The sequence below is a fragment of the Lissotriton vulgaris genome, chromosome 1_1, assembly GCF_964263255.1.
Source record: "Lissotriton vulgaris chromosome 1_1, aLisVul1.2, whole genome shotgun sequence".
NCBI lineage: Eukaryota > Metazoa > Chordata > Amphibia > Caudata > Salamandridae > Lissotriton > Lissotriton vulgaris.
Genome location: NC_141685.1, coordinates 60,377,596 through 60,403,051, shown reverse-complemented (window position 1 = coordinate 60,403,051; position 25,456 = coordinate 60,377,596). Strand labels below are relative to the sequence as shown.

Genomic DNA, 25,456 nt, shown 5'->3' with positions numbered 1-25,456 from the left:
TGATCTCTTGACTGAGTAGGAGTATTCTCCCTAATTCAGAAACTCTGTCCATCACCACCCCCTTTTCTGAATCTAGGTATCCAGCACGGAGTTAGAAAAGTTATGTGAAAAGTAACTTACCTGCAATTTATTGTAGGAGCCCATTAATTTCAATGTACTGCTCCAAAAAGTTTCCAAGTGCGGAGTTTTGAAAACTGAAAATATTCTTTAGAAATCATGCGAATAACCAAAACTTAATTACTTACCTGTTTCTAGGAAATGTACCAGTGCTGAATCTAGGTATCCAGCACTGAGTTAGAAAAGTAACATAAAAAGTAACTTACCTGCAATTTACTGAAAAAGCCTATTCATTTCAATGTACTGTATTTGCTAAGTGTTGCATACTACTGCTCCCCTGTAAATCAAACAAAGTACAATTTCTACTGCCTACTTGAACTGTGTTCATACAAGTAAATTATTACTGCAATGTATTTTTATGCTTACCTGTGCCAGGCTTGCTTAGTTCTAGAAATAAAACAACAGTATATTTTGTTATACAAAAACAATTGGCCTAGAGTTCAGTTCTTTAGTGTGTGAATTCGTTTTCTGACTGAGTGTGTATATCAAATGCTTAACATTGTCCTCTGATACTGCCTTACTGCTCAACCAACCTACCACTTTAGAGAGTAAGGTTCTATCTAACTTTAACCTCTTCCTACCTCTGGAGACCCTTGGACTCTATACACACTGTACCTCACTTTGGTGCAGTATACAGAGCCAGTTTCTCACTATATGTCTCTCCCAATTTACATGTGATGTTGTTGTCCAGTGGAAAGAGCAAGTTACTTCTGGTAAACTTTTGCAACACGGGAGTCACACACACATGAGGGCAATATAACTCTGCTGGGGTCTGTACTTCAGGATAGCATCTTTAAAGGTCAGAGTTATCACTACATTTTTTTACAGGGGATTTTAACACTCAAATGTGTGAGGACATCAGGCAACGAGGAGTGGAAGCTATGGGCTGTGCACGACAAGCAGGCTTACACATGGAACATACTCCCAAGGGTATTGACCTTAACTCCATCTTGCTTGAATTTGATCTAACATCTGTAATGAATAAGCTGCCTCCGGGGAAAACAGACATTACTCCCACCGTTATTGGGAGAGGATGTGACCACTTTATTGATTTCACCTTTGTATCTATCCTGGTTAACAAATTTTCTGTGCATGCGAGTGAATGTAGTGACCACAACTCCATTTGTGTCTTAACAGGCTGTACCCGAACACTCGGACACACCAAGGTGGGCGGGGGGTCTGGTATCCCCCTTAAAGCAGTGGAAGCGGGAAGGAGCGTAAAGTGGGGGTGTATTGTCCCAGAGCTACTCCACAAGTCCCTTTTAACTCAGTGTTGCAGCGAGTTTGCCACCTGTCTCGACAATGAGGCAAGTGCTCCGGACATCATGGGTGCATTTGGATCCATGTCTACTGTCATAAGGAGGTTACTACGGGACCCGGGTTGCGGCCGTTAGCAACTAGGTCCACAATGGTTTGACTCGGCGTGCTCCCAGGCTTCCAGGAACCTGAGACAGGCCTTGGGTGTTAAGCCCCGAGACCGGGTGGCGGTCAAAGGCCTACAAAGAGCATATAAGGCTGCTCTTGCAACTTGCAAGTCTGTCCTGAGGGAGGAGGCCTGGATCGATTTAGTGGAGGCTAGTACAATGCGTAATAGCTCAAAGTTCTGGGGCATTATTACGAGCCCATTTCTATCTGGGAATAATGCTAATTTACTGGATGCCCATATAACAGAGGATTGGGTACATCATTTCAAAGGTATCTTCCAGTCAGAAACCCCGCCAACTGAGGGGCAGGAAAGGGTGGAATGCAAGTCAGAACTTATTTTCACCACGCAAGGTCTGTCTAAAAACAAGGCCCCCCGCGCCAGATGGGATCCCGACAGATCTCTACATCTCCCACGTAGAAACCTGGGTGCCTGTCCTCACAGCTGTTAGCAATGCTGGAGTCCAGGTTGGCCGCCCAGATTCTTGGGCTTTATCGATTATAGTCCTGGTATTTAAAAAGGGAGATCGGGACAGGACCTACTGTTATAGGCCCATTTCTCTTCTGGACTCTGTGGTGAAGGTTGCGGGTCGCATGGTACTTGACACACTTGTATCCTGGGCTGATGAAAACGACTTTTTATCTGATATCCAAAACGGCTTTCGATCAGGTCGTTCCACTGTGGAACAGTGTTTAAACCTGTACATGGTTCTGAACAATTACACTGTGGCTAGTCCAGCCCCATATACCTAGCCTTCATTGACCAGTTCTCAGCATTCGACTGTGTCAATAGGTTCAAGCTGTGACAGTTGATGTCCTCCATTGGCATTGACAGTAACATTGTTTTAATTCTGAGGGATCTTCACAGTGATTCAACCGCGGTTGTCCGCTATTCAAAGGATCTGTAAGTGTCCAGTCAGCTTGACTTCAAGAGAGGGGTGTGTCAGGGGTGCATTTTAGCACCCTTTCTTTTTAACCTATATATTAATTCCTTAGAGAAGGCCCTTTTGGCCACAAATGCTGATTGTCCCCAGTTAGCCGAGCATAGCCTGCCACTCCTATAGGAGGGCAACTGGGGGCCTACAACTTCTTCTGAATTATTTTGCCCTTTTTATGGAGGACTTGGACCTTTCGTTTAATCATGCCAAGTCGTTCATTATGCAGGTGGAAGATCGTAAAGCTAAGCAGTTCACTTTTAAACTCGGACTTTCATCAATGCTGAAGACCAATGTTTTCTCCTATTTGGGAGTTGTGTTTGACGATTCCTTCAGTTGTTGCCCTTTGCTTACTTGGAAGAAAGGGGATCTAGGGAAAGCTTTTGCAGATGTTGTTAACTTTGCCAACCGAGTCCGAGGGAAGCAAATAGGGGCTATTTTGAAGATATATGAAGCCAAAAATATCTCAAAGGTTAGTTATGGGCGTGAGATATTGGGCCACATTGGGGTAGGGGCAGTGCAAAGTGCTGAAAACTCTTTCCTGTGATGGCCCTTTCTGTCCCACAAAGCACCCCGTTTTATGTCGTGCATGAAGAATTGGGGATGCCTTTCCTTTCAGATTTACTGGCTTTCCGTTACCTGGATTTGTGGCTTAATATTTGGGCTAAGCAAGAAAATACACGTAGCAAAGACGTCCTACGGGAATGCCTTTCACTTGACCATGTCTCAAGCATCCGATGGCTCCACTATATAAGAGTTGGTAGGTAGGAACTATTTATTAACCCTAAGCGCATATGTAAGAGGGACCTTTCTCTGGTCAAAGAGTTTTTTTTAAGAATGAGCCGCTGTGATAGCGAGGGAAATGAGTGGTGTAAGCCTAGTGTACGTAGGTACATTGTGTTAAAAACTGTACCAACCACCGAACCTTATCTTCTAGGGCTTAAAAGCATCCATGATTGTTTTCTATTGACCCGGTTTTGGCTCAACCTCTTCCATTACCTCTTGGTACACCCTCGTGGCTCCCACAGAGGCCTGTGCCTCATGTCCTGTGGCTGCAACAGTGAGTCTCCTCAGGAAATGATGCACTTTATAATGTTTTGTAGTTTTTATGCTGTCCCTAGAAAGGTATTTATTATTCCCATTCTCAAAAAAGTGGGTTTTAGGCGGGTGAGACCAGCGCTTATCTTTTTATAACTCCTCTCTAAAGACACTGTTTTGCATACGATTAACTTTTTACGGGTCGCTGTTAGACTCAGGTCAAACTGCAATTAACTTCTGTACTGTAATTCATGAATTTGTATCTTGTGTTCTGATTAACTTGGACATATTATAATTGTCAATCTGTAACTTGGAAGACGTTTCATCATTTTATGTATGACTTTTATGGTTTTCTTTTATTAAACCGAATAACGTTTGTTGATAATAATCACTAGGGGATTCATTTACAGGGTAGCATGGTATCCCTCACATTAACTCCAGGAGTCACAGACTCCACAATGTACATGCTTTGTTCCCCCTACTCTAGCCTTACATATACCCCCAATCACCTGCCCAAACCTCTCCCTGCTGATGCCAATGTGGTACTCCGTCAACCTGCAGACCATATTTTTGGCCCCTTTGAAACTGCCCATACAATAAAAGTGCTGCAGTTGTAAATACATATCATCTACCATTTGTTGTGTTTGAAACATTTTATTGAATAATAAGACCTAATAAACATAAGCTGATTATTAAAGCAAAACAAGCAGTTGCTATACACATGAGACAAAAGTTGTACATAAAAATCAACATACTGTAACACAGCAAAGTTATGTAGAGCACAATTCTTAATTTTGGGCAATCTTTAAAGTTCAACAATAGAAACGTTCATGAAGAACAGGAAAGGAAAGAAGGTGGGATACAGAGATTTCATTAATGTAATGCTTCCTACATATAGAAAAACAAATTCTAATTATTTTCCTTAAGCAATAAAGTCTGCACATTAAAATACTAAGAAATATATTGAACAATGAACATTTCATGCGTAATTAGAATTCAATTTGAATATTTTAACCTCCTCAGCATTATTTGACTCATGATTACAACCTGAATGCTTTCTGAAAGGAACCGCCTCATGGGGTTCAAAATCACATCTTTTGCAACAATAGGATTAAAATGATAAACTTGAATTTAAATTTAATTTACTGATTTAGGCCTTTTTGGAGATCAACATTTTTAAATATATACAAAATCCACACGCTTTTGCTAAATTGTCACCTAAACTTGAATTCAATCCACCTTTTGATTAAACACTTCCCATTCCAGCAAGCATCACAGAACCACTTGATGTTATCTTCAAATTAGTGATAATGTTTCGGATGGCAACAATAATAAATATGTTTAGAATGTTACCTCCGAAAGCAAAAACATGCCATTTCTGAATCATGGTGCATAATAAAATGTAGGAACAGAAAGGCATCTTTAGGTGTAGCATTCATTAAGGTTTGACCAGGCTTGAAACTAGAATTCCTGAACTTTTGGATTTAAATGTCATATTTTAAAAGAGTTCAAACAGACCCAGCACGAGCTCCGCGAAAAATAGAAGATGACTTAATTGTACTTAGAGAAAATGTGCTGATAAGTAATCTATTGATGTAAAATACAGTGGTCAGGCAATGCTTGTGGATCTAATCTATTCAGATTTTAACTCCATAGTTTGTTCAATAAGTTGACTGAGCATAATACTTGAAGGTCCATCTCTCAGATCAGTTCTATTACAGTTTTAGTTGCGATAACACTAATAGAGATCATTGATAAATAGATTTTAAAAGCCATGGGTGGGATTGACCCTTGCTCTAAATCTAGATTATTGTCTGCAATAGAAACCAGTACAAACAGATCAAATCTGAAAGGATTGAATATGTTTATTATAGTGGATTGGAGTAAACCCAGAAGACACACATTGTTCCTGAAACTCAGAAAATGTATCTAAAGATTATGATTACATCCTATTTTATGTCCAGAGACTGCTTTAGCTGCTTTCCTGTTTAAGTGACGACATTTGCAAATATATTTAACAAAACATTAAAGCTGGATGTCAGCAATTCTGTCTTTAAGTATTGTATAAGAGTTATGTGTGATGGTTTTTATTTGATCTGAAGCAACACTAACACTAAATAGGTACATGCACCGGTTATCATTAAACTAACATTATTAGTAAACTTAATTTGGAGGGAATTGAGAAAAATGGCTTCAGGTACCAAGGGTTTTATTGTTTAAAAAATCCACTGGTTCGGTAATTCACAGAGTTTGTAAATGATAAACCCCTTTTTTAAATGTACTAAGCCCATTTAACAATTCAGAATTTGGAAGGGGAATGTTAATAGTTTCCCTTCTGAATATTTTATACATCCTTAAGGTATGTATTAAGCTTTGAAACTATATGTGGGCTGAAAACAGTAACAGGAGTTAGTAACCCAAGAGGACATTTGTAAATCTGAAAGTAAAATGGTGCGCATTAAAAAATGTCTTTATTTAAAAGCAATCACAGACACAGTAGTGTGCTGACTCTACAAGCAACTACTTTTTTACCAAATGGATTATTAGTACATGAACTTCAGTATTTCCTATATTGCTAATATTTTTGTAATGTTGTGTAAATATTTGTTCCTGTTATTTCCCATTTCAATATTGTAATGAAATGTACCTATTATTTATGTCAAACATATTGAAATATCTTTATCACAATTTTTGGGGCATTCTAAAAAGTGTTTTCACTCTCTAACTTGAAGCTCCCTAAGAAAAATACTGATGCGCAGTTCCTGGTTTCTCAATAAACAAGCACAATATTGATTTGAGAGAGGTGGTTATTGTAGTCATACGCACTGGGGTTAGTTTAGAAAAGAGAAATATAGAACTTCCTTTATCTTTAGAAATAATAAGTGCATAAGTTTATGTTCAATAATTTCAGATAATTTACAGATAAAGATATCAGATAAAGATCCCCTAATTACTTATATCTTGTGGTATCAAACATCTGCTAGAATTAACAGACTTCTCTTCTAGATAAATCCAAGTTTGAGAAGGTATTAAATGCGATTATCAAATTTCTGTTATTTTAACACATTTTCTCAGTGCACAGAGTATTTTCCCTACATAGATCACAACATTTCATGCAATTGTCTGTGCTTGAACGTACAATGAAGGGGTAAAAATGTATTTCTACCACAATCAAGAAACCCTTGGGTCTCTGAGGATTACTGTTTCAAATCAAGACCTAGCTAAAATGAAATATCCCTCACCCACCATAGTTGGCATGCTTCCTTATTGGGAATCTCCATGACTGTGATACAACCGCCTCACTGAGAGGGAGGAGTTCAGGCATATTTTGTCGTAAAGAAAGGTATACTAAATATCACAATAATGAGCTCAGGGTAGTGTGGGCAGCAGAGTGAAAGTTAAAACTTGCTAAAGGGTATGTGGTTTCCATTATTTGTACGCACCTGGGCCAGGATTAAAAACAGGGCACTGTGGGAGAAACATATATGCACTGTTAGAGTCAATAAGAGGTCAACATGTTTCAGCCTATTAACCCTCCAAAGAGGTGTTTGCGGCATTCTTCAAGACTTAATCAAAAGTTCTGCTGCTCAATGTACTCAATCACTAACAAGCATTGGCATAGCCAATAGGTCTCGGCTTTGAGGCCTTATAAGTGTTTAGTCATGCAGATCCAGCAACAATGTAAAATAATTTCTATTAAAAAAAAAGACTATAAACTAACTAAGCTAGACGTGACTTTGTAACTGGTTAATCAAACGTTTCTGGAGGTTTAGTATATATAAACAACTCCTTTTTAGGTCGAAGGCCTAAAAGGCTGCGCTTGCGCAGTCTTAGGCCGGAGATTTAATGAGTCTGAGTAGCGCCGAAGGTCCCGCCTCCGTGCCCCATCTCTCCTTCATTGGCTGGCTTCCTAAACGGAGGCCAGCCATTGGAGGAGAGATGCGTCACTCCAAACAAGCTCCGTCCTTTTCGGATTTGGGGGCGTAATTTTTGATGTTCTTTAGACAGTGACGTTGTCCGTCACTCAGAACATCAAAACCACGCCCCCAATTCGGAAAAATTTCAGGAGCGCCGGCCGCCATTAAGCTGTTTGTTGTACATGAGGTAGGTCGCATGCTCCCGCTGTCCTCGTTCCCGCCCCGAATCCGAAAGTCGTTGTGGCCGCCGTTTTGTTTTTGCCGTTTTATTTTTCTTTCCATGTTTTGTTTTTGCCGTTTATTTTTCCCGTCCCCTGAGGCTCTCCCGTCCCCTGAGGCTCTCCCATCCCCCGAGGCTCTCCCGTCCCCCGCGCCTCGTCCCCCGAGGCTCTCCCGTCCCCCGAGGCTCTCCCGTCGAGGCTCTCCCGTCCCCCGAGGCTCTCCCGTCCCCCGCGCCTCGTCCCCCGAGGCTCTCCCGTCCCCCGAGGCTCTCCCGTCCCCCCCCGCGAGTCTCTCCCGTCCCCCCCCCGCGAGTCTCTCCCGTCCCCCCCCCACCCCCCGCGAGTCTCTCCCGTCCCGCTGTCCCCCTCCCGCCCCCTCCCTGTTGTGGCTCCCGCTGTCCCCCCTCTCGCTGTTCTGGCGATACGAAACCGCTCCCGCTGTTCGTGGCTCCCTGTCGGCCGTGCTCCAGCCCTAGGAGTCACACTCCATCCCCAGGCTCGCCTGTGTGCTCCAGCCCTAGGAGTCACGCTTCACCCCCGGATCCGATGTGCGCCACCATGATGCCCTCTAACAGACGCAGTCCAGCTCCATGCCCGACTGCCTGCACCAACATGTCACCGATGCATTTTACAAGCCCTTGGTGGAAAGCAGTTATTTGGGGGACTGCCCTACACGAGCGACGGCCTGAAATCAGTGACCCATATCCTCATTAAGTAAGCTTCAAGTCGAATTACTTACAGTGCCAAAATATAGCCCTTGTTACTTTTTAAATAATGTACATTTTAAGGTCATATTTTTACCCTCAGAAATATATTTTGAACTTAGGTATCTGATCAGGACAGAGTGCTGTTTCTGGGATGGGCAGGCCTAGTGGTGAGCCGGGAGCAGGCCGGGCGAGCAGATGTCGTAGTATCACAGATGGCCTGTTCCCTGTGTATTGAATGGTGCTAGGGGAGGAGGTAGTCGTGAGTGAGCTTTTTTATATCTTTTATTTTTTTCACTTTGTTTCTGGGTCACTTAAACGGGTCCTGCTGCCGCTGAGTGCGGGGTCGACACACTGCAGTAATTAATATCTTTGCACCGAGGCCGTCGTAGGTAAACCTCGTCCTACGTGCTGTTTCTTGGATGGGCAGGCCTAGTGGTGAGCCGGGAGCAGGTTGGGCGAGCAGATGTCGTAGTATCACAGATCGCCTGTTCCCTGTGTATTGAATGGTGCAAGGGGAGGAGGTAGTCGTGAGTGAGCTTTTTTGGGTACATTGTTTTTAAACTGCTTTTTATCACTGGAAATATATATTTAAAGACCATTCAGAATGTGAGTGCTGACGTGCAGCTATGGTCCGGTTCGTACAATGCCTATTGCATGGATCAAAAAACTGTGGGAAATCGGACTCGGACATGAGTCCCAATTCTGTAATTCTTGATATTACTTGCCTTTCCACTTGGTGTCTCTATACGTTTAATTTCAAACTTATTATAAAGCGTTGCACAGCCCCTTGCACGTCAAAGTAATGAGAAATGCAGAATTTAGCAAAAATAAACATACTATGCGATAAGTACTCATTTGATGCAAATATTTATGGTTGGGAGTTAGTTTACATAAATGCAAGTGGCTAGTTTGGTAGGATGTCTCCTCCTCATCAATCCCACAGACCTGCCTGTTGCATTGGCGCGTTGTTATTTGAAAGAGAATGACTGTGTCCATGGTACATAAGTCTTTCTGGCCAGTAAACCCATCCACAAAATAATAGCACTATTTCCTATCTATAAGGTTTGTGAAATCGGCAAGCATAACATTGCTGTGAAATGTTAACGTTTCTAAAGTTGTTTTCTTCACCCGGACAGACCACTATCCCTTTCAGATTGTATGATTTGTATAGTGGCAGTTGACCACTCTAAATGGATGCCCTAACCATAAAGGGAGTGGCTGGGGCCCATGGCAGGTGAATTATGAATTACTGTTGTGCAGTCTTACTAGTGGGTTGTTTTTGCTGGCCCATCATGGGGCACTTCTTATTCTCCAGTCCCTTTTGTTGGAAAACCTAGCAACGGTGTATATTTGTATTGCACCAGCACACTACTCTGGATGCCTCGAAGCAGATTGGAGTATGTGGGTCATGGTCTACAGTAAATCTACTGCATTCAAGTTTTCTATTAATTTTTTTTTACGCTGGTTGAAGTGTCGTAAATGCCCTAGACCCTGACTTGCTCTTTATCAGTGTTGACATTTGTATGCATTGATGATGACATCGTAGTCCTCAATAAGTCGTTATGAAGACAAAGACTAAACAAGGTAGATTTCTGATTTAAATATTTTCTACAATTTGTTATGTCCTAGTAAGGCAAGATTCACTTTACATTGCCCTTCTGAGCAGATAACACACAATGGGCCATTTTCACTTCTACAAACCATTACATCTTACTTGTTTTGGACTGTGAAACTGGGTGTTCTCAGTATAGTCCCTTGAGCTTTTCACTGTATGCAGCTCTGGGGCTAGGAAATAAATCGTGCTCTCACCAGAGACATCCGTGTGTCCCCAGCAGGGTCCGTGCGCTCCCACCTCTGACAGCTCTCCCGACCTCCGTACTCCACAGGGGCAACATTTCCGCACAGGCCAGCCCTGGGAAACTACACTCGGAGAGTAGACACGTTATCTGGGGTGATCAGCTCCGATAGTAAACCCAGCCTCCACTTCAAGGCGCTAGGAACTGGGCAGTGCTGTATTAATAGCCTTCACAACCACAAGCTCCGGTGCACCACAGCTAGACGTGCACTCATTACAGTCTGGTCCCTCCTCGTCACTCTGTCACCCTGTTGTCACTGTCTCATCTTTCCTGCCCCTTTGTCCATTCACCACAGGCAGCGTTTTATTTTCAAACCACAGAATCCATAAAGCTCCTCTCCACACCCGTCCACTACCATCAAAGAGTAACGTTATGCCAGTGGTGTAACGAAACTTGAGGGGGCCCCCTTGCAAAGTACATGCAGGAAGCCCCCTTCATGGTCCAGGGACAGTCCGGAGCTCTCAGATCAGTGACCCCTCCTCCCAAGCTCGGCATTATTAAAGATAGAGCTATTGGCATTGCTCATGACATTTTTTTTCATTTTTTTTATTTTTCAAAACATAAATAAATGGTGTTGTCATTTACAATGGGAATAGGTGAGCATTAGAGAGTAGTAGAGCGTTTTCGCGGACACAAAGCCACACACACACACACAGACAGAGCCATGCACACACACACACACACACACACACAGGCTCTGTCTGTGTGTGTGGCTCTGTGTCCGGGAATACTCTCTACTACTGCCTAATGCTCACCTATTGCCATTGTAAATGACAATACCATTTATTTATGTTTTTTTTAAAAAAGAAAATGAAAAAAAATGTCATGAGCAATGCCAATAGCTCTACCTTTAATAATGCCGAGACCATTGCATTGTAAATGCTTGTTTCTATGGTGTGTCATAAAATTGATGCTCTTAATTTTGGTAAAAGTACATAATGTCAAAAAATTCAATACTGCTTTTAAATCAATTTACTTTTGAAAGCTTGAAGTGAAAGACAATTCTAAGTGGCAATTGCTTATGAGTAGGCGCTAATGACTATTTCCGGATGACAATGTAATTAGCATTTTCGTATAAGCTGTGTTAAAAGTATGGGTAGGGAAAATGGCTATTTTGGCCAAAGGCTCCCCTTTCTATATGCATGCTAGTTCTAATTTGTACACAGAATCACATTTTTTTATGTGGTACACTGTAATGTTAGATGAATCTATTTTACCCTTCTGATAAGTAAGGGATGACGATGAACTGTTTTTCGTCCCTGGTTTTAAACGGATTCAGGTTGGAACAGACGAGGTGTTGGTTGACTTTGCCTCAGATAATAAATGTTTCCCGCATACTGCTTTCATGCGACCTAAATCCCTTCAGTGGAAGAGGCAGGCTGCATGCCTGCAGATATGGCCAGATCAGTATCTTGGCTGTTTCGGTTGGTAAGGACAGGGGCTTAGCTTCCTATTAGTGCAGCAGGTGCGGTGACACCAGGTCCCAGATGCCTTAAAGGCCCATTGAACCCTGTGGACCTGTTTGTCACAGTTCAAACAGAGGCCTGAGGGGCCCACAGAACAATGATTATTGCTGTTTTCCAAAATCCAAACAGAGGGCAGGGGGTCACATTTCCTTTCTTACCTTGAGGCCCAGGGCACACTGACTAGGCCACTGGTTAAGGATGCAGTGGGGAAGAGGTGGGGAGACAGATGGATTATTTAAGCAGCTCGACGATGACTTCATGCCTGGGTATTACAGTATTCATCGCAATTAAAGACTGAAGCAGGAATAAATCTCATAATATAGGAAGGCCTATGTACAAATGCAGCTCGATCAGACAGTTCGGGAACGCCTAATGGCTTTGAACTTAATAAAGCCACATTAATCACTGGTCTTGAAATGCAAATGGCAGCATTAGGCACACAGAGGTGTAATCTACATGATCTCATTATGTTCAGGGTACGGGAGGGTGTTTACGGCATAAAGCACTTTGACAAAAACATTTCCGCCACCTTAGAAATTCAATCTTCCTTGACCTACCCTAGTATACAAGTAGTACCACATTCTTTGTATACCTGAATTAAATAGGCACAGAAAATTTACCATATTTGAAGACCCAGTTCAGAATTACATGGAAGGTGCACTGTCCCAGTCTACACAATGGTGCAGTCTTCGGCGGGTGCTGTCATCCCACACAGGGGGAGTACACCAAATTATGTTGGAAAAAACATGTGGTGCTCCAACGTAAGCGCAGTTGTAAACCACCATTCTGCTTACATAGTAAAGCACCTGGCAGCTATGAGATTAGGTGGCACGTTTCCCCTGCAGGTGGTTGGGGTCTGTCACCATCCTGTCAGGTGGGGGTATACAATCAGTGCGCCTCCTTACTGCTTGTCTCCCTCCGCCACGCAATTTCATCACAAATCTCGTCCCCTTTTGGCTACAGTGGGGTTTTTCAACACTGCCAGCGCCAGACTCTGCTGCAAACCCAACAGGTCTCCCAGTTCTTTCATGGCCATGGCACATAAAGACAACATCCAGGACATCATGCCACTGAGTGACCTGCCTATACAACTGGTGCAGCTGCAAAACCTGTTTGTGTCCTTCCAGACGCTGACTCACCCTATTGTAGGCAGAATCCAACATTTTCTCCAGTGAATTAGATCATGCCAGTGGCAGACCCCTCTCCCTATTCCACCCAGACTTAACAGTGGTGACGGATGTATCACTTCTGAGTTGGGAAGGCCATATGGGAGACAGAGACTAGGGAACCCTCATCACCGGCAGAGACCCAACTCCACAACAAGCTGTTGGAGTTGCGAGCATTTCACTTGGCAGTGAAGGTCTTCCGGCCCACCATCACAGGAGGGCTGGTGCAGCTTCTCACAGACAAGACAGTCAATGACGATGGCCTCATTAGGAAGTGTCACACTTGAACTTGTTTGACAGCGAGCCGAGGATTCACCTGCTGCAGTTGTTTGGTCCGACGAACGGGCGCTGGAACTGCTTAGTTGAATGTGAGTTCCTCCCAGGTACGCTGCCCAGAGATACAGAAGAATCCTTACTGGGTTGTATTGAATATAGTTGAGAAGCATATTGGAGAGGCGGCGATCTACCGTCTTGATGAGACCACGGTAATTAACTGGAACGGTCGAAACATTGACTATACAGGGACTATTTCATATAAATTATGTCTTCTAAGAATCGCCTTTGCATAACTTGTATTGTACGAAAGTATTTACAGCCCTGTTTCTGTGTACACAATGTGGATCGGACGGTTTTATCATCATATCACTTTCATCTTGAGCACTGCGCAGTCATCACTCAACACTTTATATATCACCTTGGCTGCTAAGGCTTTTCCCCTCCTGCGCTGAAAATCCTAAAATCCCATGGTTCATGACAAGGTCAACTCGTCATAAGCACAGCTCCAGTGTACTGCACGACGAGCTGACCTTGTCATGAGCACCGAACAGCTTAAACACTTGCTGCTGAGAATACAATTAGAATTTTTGGAAATGAAAGGCCTCATCTGAATTCTAATCATGATAAAAATTGTGAATTAATATCTGGCCAGGGCCTGCATATGTGATATAGACCTGTGAGATAATGAACTCATAGGCCTCTGTAGTTGTTCCCAGTACGCATGGGAAGTGCTTCTATGCGTCTCCGCTTGTCACTTGTGGAGCACAATGACGTCGACACTGAGCTGCATGATGTCTCCTACTGCGTGCAGCAGGACTGCTTTAAAGTTTGAGGATCCAGTCTGGTGTGTGGGGAATATTCACACGGTAAGGAATCTGCAGGTAAAGGAGTATCCACCAGAAAGAGCGTTACCGAAGGCAATGAACTGGTTTGTTATGTTTTCCTGCTGTTGTATAGTATCTAATTCTGGGTGGTGAACTCAGCGGAGCTCGTAGAGTTCCTAAAAACTCCGCTCCGTGGAGCGTAGCAAGGTTTTTTCAATGCTCACGCTCTTCAACGTCATGTGCTGGAGCAAGGAAAATCCACCACCTGACGAGATTTTTGCCTTGCTCGCGCTCGCCAAGGTCTAGTTGGCGAGCAAAATCAACCTCCTGGGGCGATTTCTCAAAGCGGGTCGTCGATTTCTCAATGCGAGTGGTCGCGGCAGGTCACAACCACTCGCGTTGAGAAACCTTCCTTCACATTGACAAAGCTGCAGCTCGAGTAGAAGCAGCTGCACCCTCTTGCGCTGCACATGGTGCCTTTCGCGATTATTTTTACAGGGTGGGACAAACACCCCTGGATCAAAATCACCAAGAAGGGCATGACCCTGACGCACTCCGCTGCTCGCGGAACACCGAGTAGAGCGCCAGAGTTTTTTTGTCACTTTGCGGAGTTCTTCATTGAGGAGCTCTACCTAAGCTTAATCTTATCCTGAAAATATAGATTTCAGTCATATGTTAAGAAACAAGGGTGAGTAGAAGCCTTTTGGGTGGAGTAAAATGTAAGACATTAATATTGTGATTTTTTTGGCAATTAGTTGATTTTTGCAAGCACTAACACTTGTCTGTGTAAAGTAAAGACCTTGAGAGTTGTGTAACTTTCAGATACTCAAATTGTGGATTTTGTTGCAATTAAAAAAACTTCAAGGCCTGAAATTTCTTTGGAGGTTGCATGCGGGCAGCCTAAGTTATCCTGTAAGAGTTTCTGGATGAATTCTATTGCAACTAAAATATGTGCTCTCTCATGTAAAATCAGGTTGTTAGTAGCTTTTCTGCAACTCAAGATACGCCTTACTTTTCACCTGGTGTGGATGCATGTCTCATGTTCAGTGAGATCTCCTTTCTGAGTAAGACGTTTCTGGCTTTCCCCTCCTGTATAAGGCTTTAGTCCAGCGCGAATTCTCTCATGTGAAATGACATTGTATTCAAGACTAAACATTATCTGACATTCAGAACACAAATAAGGTTTTTTCTCCCATATGAGTTTGCTCATGACAAGTGAGAAGTAATTTGTAACCAAAACTTTGCTTGCATTTCGAGCACTCATAAGGTTTTTCCCCCGAGTGGGATCTCTCATCAAGCATAACACTGTCTTTCAGATTCAACCTTTCATGACATAAGGATTATTATTATTATTATTATTATTATTATCTAGTGTGGAGCTTCTCAGGGTGAGATAGCGCTTTCTCTGCAGCTTTTCTGGCATTCAGAGCACTCAAGGTTTTTCATCAGTACGGAGTCGTTTTTGGTTACTGAGGCTGTGCCTATCAAATAGGAATTTCTGGCATTCACAGCGTTGGTAATGTTTTTCCCGTGTGTGCGTCTGCTCATGTAGAGTGAGATTGCGTTTAAAATTGAGGTTTTTCTGGCGTTCTGAGCACTGAATTGTTTTGATGGTGTGTTTTCTTAAGGCGCTTGTATCCATCTCTACCTCTGAATCTTTTCTGAAATTTAGAGCACTGATAATTTTATTCACCAGTCTGGATTCTCACATGTTCAGTGAGATTAGATGTTTGGCTGAAACACTTTTGGAATTCGGGAACACTGATAAGGTTTTTCCCCAGTGTGGATTCTTATATGGCGAGCAAGAGTCCTTCTTTTACTGAAACATTTCTGGCATTCGGAGCACTGATAAGGTTTTTCCCCAGTGTGGGTTCTTATATGCTGACTGAGACCGCTTTTTTCACTGAAACATTTGTGGCATTCAGAGCACTGATAAGGCTTTTCCCCAGTGTGGATTCTTATATGCTGAGTGAGACCGCTTTTTTCACTGAAACATTTGTGGCATTCAGAGCACTGATAAGGCTTTTCCCCAGTGTGGATTCTTATATGCTGAATGAGATTTGTTTTTACACTGAAACATTTGTGGCATTCAGAGCACTGGTAAGGTTTTTCCCCAGTGTGGAATCTCACATGTGCAGTTAGAAGTGATTTAAGTGTGAAATCTTTTGGGCATTCAGAGCACTGATAAGGTTTTTCCCCAGTGTGGGTTCTTATATGCTGAATGAGACTGAGTTTGTTTATGAAACATTTCTGACATTCAGAGCATGGATAAGGTTTTTTCCCTGTGTGGGTTATTGTATGTCGAGAAAGACTTCTTTTGTTTTGGAAATTTTTCTGGCATTCAGAGCACTGATAAGGTTTTTCCCCAGTGTGGGTTCTTATATGCTGACTGAGACCGCTTTTGTCACTGAAACATTTGTGGCATTCAGTGCACTGATAAGGCTTTTCCCCAGTGTGGGTTCTTATATGCTGACTGAGAACGCTTTTTTCACTGAAACATTTGTGGCATTCAGTGCACTGATAAGGCTTTTCCCCAGTGTGGGTTCGTATATGCTGACTGAGAACGCTTTTTTCACTGAAACATTTGTGGCATTCAGTGCACTGATAAGGCTTTTCCCCAGTGTGAATCTTTCTATGCCGTGTGAGACTACGTTTTACACTGTAATATTTCTGGCATTCAGAGCACTGATAAGGTTGTTCCACAGAATGGGTTATTGCATGTTGAGAAAGGCTTTGTTTGTTACAAAATCTTTCCTCGCAATCCGTGCACTGATAAGGTTTTTCCCCAGTGTGGATTCGTATATGTTCAGTGAGTCTGATTTTGTAACTGAAACATTTCTGGCATTCAGAGCACTGAAAAGGTTTATACCCAGTGTGGGTTCTTGTATGCTGATTAAGCTTGTTTTTGTCAATGAAACATTTTTGGCATTCAGCGCACCGATAAGGTTTTTCCACAGAGTGGGTGAATGCATGGCGAGATAGGCTCGCTTTGTTACAAAACCTTTTCTGGCATTCAGAGCACTGATAAGGTTTTTCCCCAGTGTGGATTCTCATATGTTCAGTGAGTTTCGATTTATGGCCGAAACTTTGTTGGCATTCAGCGCACTGGTAAGGTTTTTCCCCAGAGTGGGTTAATGCATGTAGATATAGACTCGGTTTGCTACTAAACCTTTTCTGGCATTCAGAGCACTGATAAGGTTTTTCCCCAGTGTGGATTCTCATATGCTCAGTAAGATAAGATTTACGCCTGAAACTTTTTTGGCATACTTTGCACGGAGAGTGGTTTTCCCCAGTGTGGATTCTCATATGTTCAGTGAGAGAAGATTTATGCCTAAAACTTTTTTGGCATACATTGCACTGAAAGTGGTTTCCCCCAGTGTTCATTCTGTCAAATTCAGTGAGATAAGATTTATGGCTGTATCTTTTTTGGCACATGTAACTTTTTTCCCCAACTTAGGTTATTTTACCTCGATTGAGGCGGTTTTGAACACGGAATTTGTTCTCACAGGTCGTGTTTTTATAAGGTGTATTCCTAGAGTTAATATCTCTATGTTTAGTTTTCTCTTGCTTATATGCCACAGTAAGAGTGAACCTGATTTTAGAGCTGGGCTTGTTTAGATGATGCTCAGCATTTATCTCTAAAAGAAATTGTGTGTAATCTTCTTAACACTTGAATTGACCAAAATATGTCTGGAAGCAGCCCTGTAACACATGTCGAAATGTTTCTAGTAGATAATAGTCTTTAGGTTATAGCCTATCTGGCAGCAACTTATTTTGTGACTGAAGTTTTTCTCAAATCTATTTGTATAGGTTCTTAGTAATGCAGTGATAAGGTGTTAGTCTGATATTTAATGATTAAACTGATAAGTACCTTTTTACACTGACGTAATGGCAGTAACTGAAGGCGTTAGAACGTGCACAGTACTATTGTGGATCATTAGTCGCAGAACATCAGTTCTTTTTACCCTTTCTATGTTTGGTGTAAGGTTAAGATTTGTAGTTCTGAAGACGAGGATTTATTCACATTACCTATAGCGCAACGGTGCTCCTTTAATCCATTTTTATCTTTAACAGTTTTACATATCCCTCATGCACAGCAGATAATGTTGAGGTGATTTACATAGAATTACAGAACAGTACACAATAAAAAGGAAACAATCTGAGATGGTCATGAACACAATAAAGTAGTGAATTTTTAAGGTTTTTGCAAGAGTGAGCAGAGTGGGTCGTGGTTTTCTACCCAGAGGCAGATAGTCTCAAACTTGTGTAACTGGTTAAAAACGATGTTGAACAAATGTTATTTTCCAATCTTTTGGTTGTTAACGTGTCAGCTTCGGAGTCTTCTCTCAACGTCTTTTCTTTGATGGTCAGCAGAAGAAACTTTTTGTTATAACTTTCTTTTATGTAGTGTGTGCTTCCTCTCTGGAATTACATGATGTTTTAGATGAAGGTTATTCTGTGCACAGATATGGCTTTGCTCTGGGTTGATGAAATGCTAAATTAGAGACTTCACTTACAGTATAGTACTTTCCTCAGCTCCCACTTCCTCGCCACACCTAGATTTTGGAAATTGTTTAAACGTAGAATGCTGGATGTCCTTCAGTTTTTCAAAATAATCCTTCTTATGGCACTGACTTCAGTTGCTTAGTGCTAAATCTTGCTTTCTTCGTCAGTAATTTTAATCACCTATAGTATTAAAATTAAATAGTTAATACATGAAAAATTCCAAAAATATAATTTACAAGCCAAATCAATGCAGAGCTGCAGAATTTTGAACATGTTGAGCTGTTTTTCAGACAGAGAAGAGTGTAGAATGGTAGCATGAGAGTACTTGGATGTAGGAGTGAGGATTTATAGAATTTTCAACATTTTATTAAGCTCACAAAGGATACATGCACCCTATAGAGTTGTAACATAGACTCCCAAAGGCAGAAATTAAAGTCATATGCACTGGCACCAAACAGATATTTAAAAAAGGATACTATTAATTAATTTTTATTGTATATTTCTGGGACGGGAATTTCCCCTCCACGGACAACAGGCGTTGCCCCCTGCCCTGAGTTACCACCTACTTGTATCTGGTTTCCTGGCTTTTGAGTTTTGGCCTCTGCCTCAAGCAAATCTATTGTGTGCTGTGAGGACTATGCCTAGACATATCCCTCAACTATGGTCCAGACAATGAATCAAGGGCAATGAAATTAAGGAGTACTTTCATGTGCTCATTTTATTCAACCTGATTATCAGTTGTTGGGTTTTTCTGCACCTGGATGTACCGGGTGCAGAAATACAGGACACAATTTTGTTCCAGACAGGAAAATTAGACTGAAAAGACGCACAAGACTCTGGGTGCAGGAGAAGCAGCTAAGACGTATGCTGTTTTTTTACAAACTGTGGGAAACACACATTTCTTCCCTTTGTTAGACATTTCTTTACCCTTCCCTACCCTGCTTCACCCATCGCCCCCCAAATCAACCACATGCATTTATCTACCACCTGCTTAAAACTAGTGGTAAATAAAAGCAGAAAAACAGGACAGCCCAATCCCCACGGAAGGGAAGGAGAGAGTTTCAGAAATTTCCTTGAGCAGCAGGACAAGACAGAAAAGAAACGACTTTAAAAGCCTGCTGGGTACCCTAGATAACAGTTTGAAGCAAGTCGACAAACTAAATACAACTCAAGAGCTAAATCCAGATCTAAATCGGGACTTATCATCAATGTCTGCTGTCTCTATGTTGGATCTAATGTTGATTCTCTAAAAGACCCTGCAAGGTCTATTAGAAGTAACCCTGTCTAATAATACGGTGTTAAATAATCAAATTGTTTACCTAGGCAAAATAGAGGGGGAGCTGCAGGGGATAAGGGCTCTCATGCCAGCTATGGTAAGACAAATCCCCGACCATGAGCCACAAACACAGGCACAGGAGGAAAGCAATGAACCGCCCTTACGGAAGGAGCATTTGCCAAAGATTGTAGATAAAACTCCAATCCCAGATAGGGACATTAAGGGGAAAGGTCAGCTACAAACTGATAACCACCTCAAGGAGAGCCATCAAGTATATATATCAAAATGGCCTATGAGGATAATAAGGAGAGCAGAGCATAATAGATGTGGACAAAGAAGTAGAGTATCCAAAAAAGTAAGGGCCCCAGGTAAAAAAACTGTAAGTAAAAGGAAGCAAACAATTAACGAGGAACCAGGGATGAAAAAGGAAGGAGGTACACTGGGTAGGGACATAAAAGGATCCGTACATTATAGTACTACATTAAAAAAGGAAACAGCAAAAGGGCAGTTAAATCCGGCGCCCCTAAGAAAAGGGGGGAAGAAACTTGGAAAGAGACCGCCCCTAAATAGGTCACAATTGCTGTAAGGATTTGCAAAATGTCAGAACTTGAAAGCAATTGGAACGAACGACCTAAGGGTAGTGGGGTTCGTACAGGCTAGAGAAGGGAAGGAGATTACAAGAGTTATACTGTACTCCAATTTGGTGATAGAGACGATCAAGAAAGCAGCAAATGAGTTACAGAAGGAGGGAATTCGACTGCTAGAGGAGAACGAAGTATTGGTAGGCGTACATGAGAAGGAATGGCAGGGACAACATTTCCTTAAATGTCACGCAGGCCTAGGAAAGAGACAGGTCAGGATATGTGAGCACGAGGATGAGGATGGCGAGACGCTAGGTAACATCAAAATAATAGCAAACAATTCGAATATCGACCAGTGGTGGGGGAACTGGAGCAAGGAGTTAGGGCAGGCAGGCCCACCACAGAAATTCATGGAAGAGCAGGGGGAGGAAGGTTGGTTAGATGACATTGAATAGGAAAAAGGTATGCCACATAGCATAAGACTAGTCTCCTGGAACATAAATGGGTTAGGAGATGATGAAAAACAAAAAAAGTAAAGGAATTTGGAGAAAATGTAGAAATTATGTGTATCCAGGAGACCTGGTTATGTGGCAAGACACTAATTTTCGATGGTTTCTGCCAGTTAAATCGACTTGCAAAGAAGAATAGATTTGGGCGACCTGCGGGTGGAATAATGACCCTGGTGTCTACAAGAATTATGAAAAAAGTAGTGGACATAACTGTAAAATGCAAATGGCTGCTAGTTTGTAGAATACTGTTATCAGAGTGTATAAATCTAGATCCAATACTGATTATAAACGTGTATATGCAATGGGCCTCCATGGAGCAATATGCGGAGGAAATGGCTCTTTTTAAAGAGGATCTGGTTTCTTTATGTGAATAGTACTGTAAGGACATCATTATACTTCTTGGAGATTTTAACCATAAATTACACACAAAGAATGTAGATTGCTGTTTCCAAGAAATACTAGCGGCGTATGACATACCACAGGCAACATTCCCTGAATGTTTACTAGGTTCAAAGGATACCCAGTTGGTTAACTTCCTAGGAGCTAAAAATCTCTTTTGCCTAAACGGAAGGGGCCCTCAAGACTGTCCCGCCAAAAGAACCTTTAAGTTGGGTGCACAGAGCTGCCCTATTGACTATGTTTTTGGGCACCCTGGAACTTCCACTTAGTCTCGGGGTTTAGCATCACAAATAAAGAAGGGAGTGACCATAATGTGCTATCCCTAGAGTTTCCTGAAGTGAAGTTAAAACTCTGTCCTCAAGTGTTAAAACAACAGATGGATTACCCTAGACGCCGCACAACTAAACTAACGGAAGAATACATCTCAAGACTAATAAGGTTGCAACAAAATCTAGATTTAGAGACAGTTAGTGGCCAAACTCTAGACTGGTATGTAAGAAAAATCGAGGAGGTTGTCCAAATACTCTGAAAAGGATTAGGAGATGGAAATGGGGGAATAACATAACCAAAGTGAGCAAAAGAAAGATAGGGAAATTAACAGGCTGGTTTACAAGGGCATGTCAGGAGAAGAAAAGTGAAGTCAGGAGAATGGCACGCTGGAATGGCCAAAATGGGAATCAGGCCAGTGGAAATGCTTTAGTGGCCCTAAAAAGAGAGTATAATATGCTAACTAGGAGGGTAAAAAGAGAATTTAAAGAAGGATGTTGGTTAAAACTTCTGGAGACGATTGAAACAAGGAATCTACGCCAGTTCTGGAAACTAGGGAATTCAGCAGCAGAATGCCACCGAGGGGCAATGAACTGTATTGTTGAAGAGGCTGCCTGGGAGGAATATTTACAGGACCTGCATAGCGCAGAAACAGATCGGGAAGAGAACCTGCACACAGACTGGAGCGGTCTGGTAGTAGGTATGAAACCCGAGTTTTCTGTCGCTGAGGTTAGAAAAACGATAAAGAGTTTAAACCTTACAAGAGCGGCAGGCCCTGATAACCTCCCGGCACTGATAATTAAAACACAGCCAGACTAGTGGGCAAAATTCTTTGCAGATATGTTCCAAATAATCCTAGAAACCGGGAGACTCTCCGATACCTGGAAAGGGGCCATAATACGGCCCATACACAAGAAAGGGGATATGTATAGTCCTAAAAACTATAGACTAATCAATTTACTCGACATTGGGGAGAAGATTTTCGCCAAAATAGTGCTAGGCAAAATAAAAAACTGGGTAGAAGCAAACCTAATTATCCCTGTGGAACAGGGAGGATTTAAGGAAGGCCATTCCACAATGGACCACTGTTATGCACTCCTGGCACTGGCCCGGAAGTCAATAGAGCAAAGGGGAAACATGTTCTGTTGCTTTGTCGACTTCTTCCGGGCAGCCTTCCACCCAGTGGACCGCGGGAAACTTTGGGAGTGCCTGATTAAATAGGATATTCCAGCTGACCTACTAGTGATATTAAAAGAACTACATAGTGGAAACTGGGCCCAAGCAGTAAAAGATACACTGGGAGCACTCACAAGGAAAATAGCTATAGATAATGGATTACGACAGGGCTGTGTATTAGCCCCCCTACTGTTTTCATTCTTCCTAGCAGACTTGCTGGCAGTACTGGAGGTGGAGAAAAGTGCTAACCCCAGAATGAGCGGAAGGAAAGTCTCATGCCTATTGTATGCAGACGATCTTGTCATCACTGACCAGATAGAGCTGGGGCTACAGAGGAAATTAAATGATTTTAACCTCATGCGCGCTATTGTTATTCTGCTCGTATGCTGAGATTTAAAAAAACCCATGTAACATGACGAGCTGGGCTCATCATCAGCGTGCGAGGAGGCTACACCATGACGAGCCCAGCTCGTCATGAGCGTGGAAGGGGTTAATGAATACTGTAAGAGTAAATTGCTAATAGTAAATATGGACAAAACAAAGGTTATGTGCTTTGGTAAAAGGACAAAGAGCTTTTGCTGGCATCTAGATAAAACCAAATTAGAAATAGTAAAAGAATATAAATATCTGGGCCTATGGTTCGAATCACCCCTAAAATGGGACAAACAAGTAGAAAACCAAAATGCAAAAGCCTCTTCCTCCATTTGTGGTCTGAAAAAATTTAACAAAATCTATGGAGATATGTCACACAAACCCATGCTAAAAGCTTTCACAGCCATGGTTCCCCCACAAGTATTATATGGTGCAGAGGTCCTATTCTTTAGTGGTAAAGGGGATTGGAATCGGGAGGAAGGTAAAGCTGTAAAAACACTATTGTCCTTGCCAATGTCAGCCATGTTACAGGCAATGAGACTCGAAACAGGATTGATAGGGTGGAATACCCAGGCCAGAATGGCGGTGGCAAGATTTTGGAAACGCCAATCTCTAGAGGAAGCCCAAAAGGTGTCACATTGGTGTAGCGAGGTAATCCAACATAGTAATCTAAGATGGGCAGCTGAGGCAAAAAAGAAGATAAAAGAGACAATTTGTTGCCTAGATGTGGGTACAACCCAAAACCCCTTAGAGGCAGTTTTTACAAAAGGGGCACTTAGAGCACAAGGAAGGAGTACTCGAGAACACAGGACTTAGGCTACCTAAGAAACAAAAAAATCGGTAAAAAACATGATAGAAGTATGGGAAACCGATACAGGATATCCTTACCTAGAAGCACTCCCGAACCATGGATTTAGGTGGGCTATCTTAAAAATGAGAATTGGCATCATCCCCTGGTGAGTGGAGGGGGAAGTCATGGCCGAAATGATGTACCCGGATGGTATATGCAAGTGCGGTATGGGGACTAAGTGCGATATAATGCACATCCTACTTGATTGTCTCATGTATGTAGAAGTGAGAAAATGGATTCTGTGACCTATATTCATAAAATATGACACAAGATTGAGAGCCCAAGCAATTAATTTATTGTTAAGAATGGAATACCTAGAAATAGCTATAGCTCTGGGTTACTACCTGAAAGGAATACATCAAATGGTCAGGCGAAAGCTCAAAGAAGTGCAGTGATATTTAAAAGGCAAGACGTTCAAAGCTCGTATGAGAGATAGAGCAGAATTCTATTTTAAGGAGAATGGGTGGCCTGTTGAATCAGCTTGCGTGCTATAGGGTAAATTCAAGGCAGTGATTTGAGGCCAGACACAAGCCTTGATTGGGAGAATGTCGAAGGAACGTAAATGGAAGTTCGAGGCTCAGGACAGGGAATGTGCTTTCATGGAGGCACGCTGGGTAAGTGGGGAATCAGTTTCTCTCCCATTACACCATCAACTGAAGCAGCACACATTAAGAGCACTAATGAAAAATAGCGGGCACTCATGCGCTGGCGACCCAGCATTGTCTCTATGATGTCGGTGATAAAGCCAATGAGTTACTCGCATGGTTAGAGAGACAAGACAAAGGACAGAACTGGATCCTTGAGGACACTGACAACAAGGGGATGGAAATACTGGGAGAGACTTCCTGAAAGACCTGACCTGCCAATGCTAACGAATGAGGACCGAGACGCACTAGACCAAGACCTGACAGTAGACTAAATAAATAAGACAATAGGAACCTTGCAAACAGAGTAAGCGACGGGGTCCAATGAGCTCCGCTTAGAATTATATAAAAGCATGAGAGATAAAATCAGGGAGTACCTCCAGAGTACATGAAAATAAGGGTGTCTCCCGGAGGACCAAAGAACGTCTGAGGTGGCGGTCATCCCAAAAAGGACGAACCGGCAACTGAGTGTGGGTCTTATAGACCTATCTCCCCGCTTAATATTGAGACTAAGGTCCTTGAGTACACCCTGGCGATCTGCCTGCGGACCGTAATTGCAACAGTGGTTCATCCTGATCAATCGTGCTTTATACCACACCAGGGAACGCGCTTAAATCTCTGACACCTTAATGGAGTACCATATGCAATAGGGGATTCCTTTGCTGAACCAGTGGCGCTACTATTAAGCTCTTGTATGTGGCCCCTCTAGTGCGCATGCGTGTCAATAATACAGTCTACACATGTTTGGGTTCACCAGGACCTCTCATATGGGATATTCCAGTTGATCAGGATATAATATCAACTGGAAGAAGTCCTTAATATTCCTGCTGGTGGCAGGGACCCTGCGGCTGCTCTCTAGGTGCACAGTTAGGGTGGCACTACATGGCAGAGAGCACAGGCAGGAACATACTCCCGAAATTAGACCGTCTTC

At 42.4% G+C, this 25,456-nt stretch overlaps 1 protein-coding gene and 1 pseudogene across 2 annotated transcripts in view; one reads left to right on the top strand and one right to left on the bottom strand.

Moving 5' to 3' along the window:
• LOC147737261 (uncharacterized) overlaps positions 1-25,456 on the top strand; it is a 365,313-nt gene that overhangs the window by 252,522 nt on the left and 87,335 nt on the right. The window lies entirely within an intron of this gene.
• Positions 14,175-25,456, bottom strand: part of LOC147737263 (uncharacterized) — a 46,855-nt pseudogene continuing 35,573 nt past the window's right edge. Inside the window, exon 3 of the transcript XR_015295989.1 lies at positions 14,175-18,631. The product of XR_015295989.1 is annotated as an uncharacterized LOC147737263 (transcript). The remainder of the gene's footprint in view (positions 18,632-25,456) is intronic.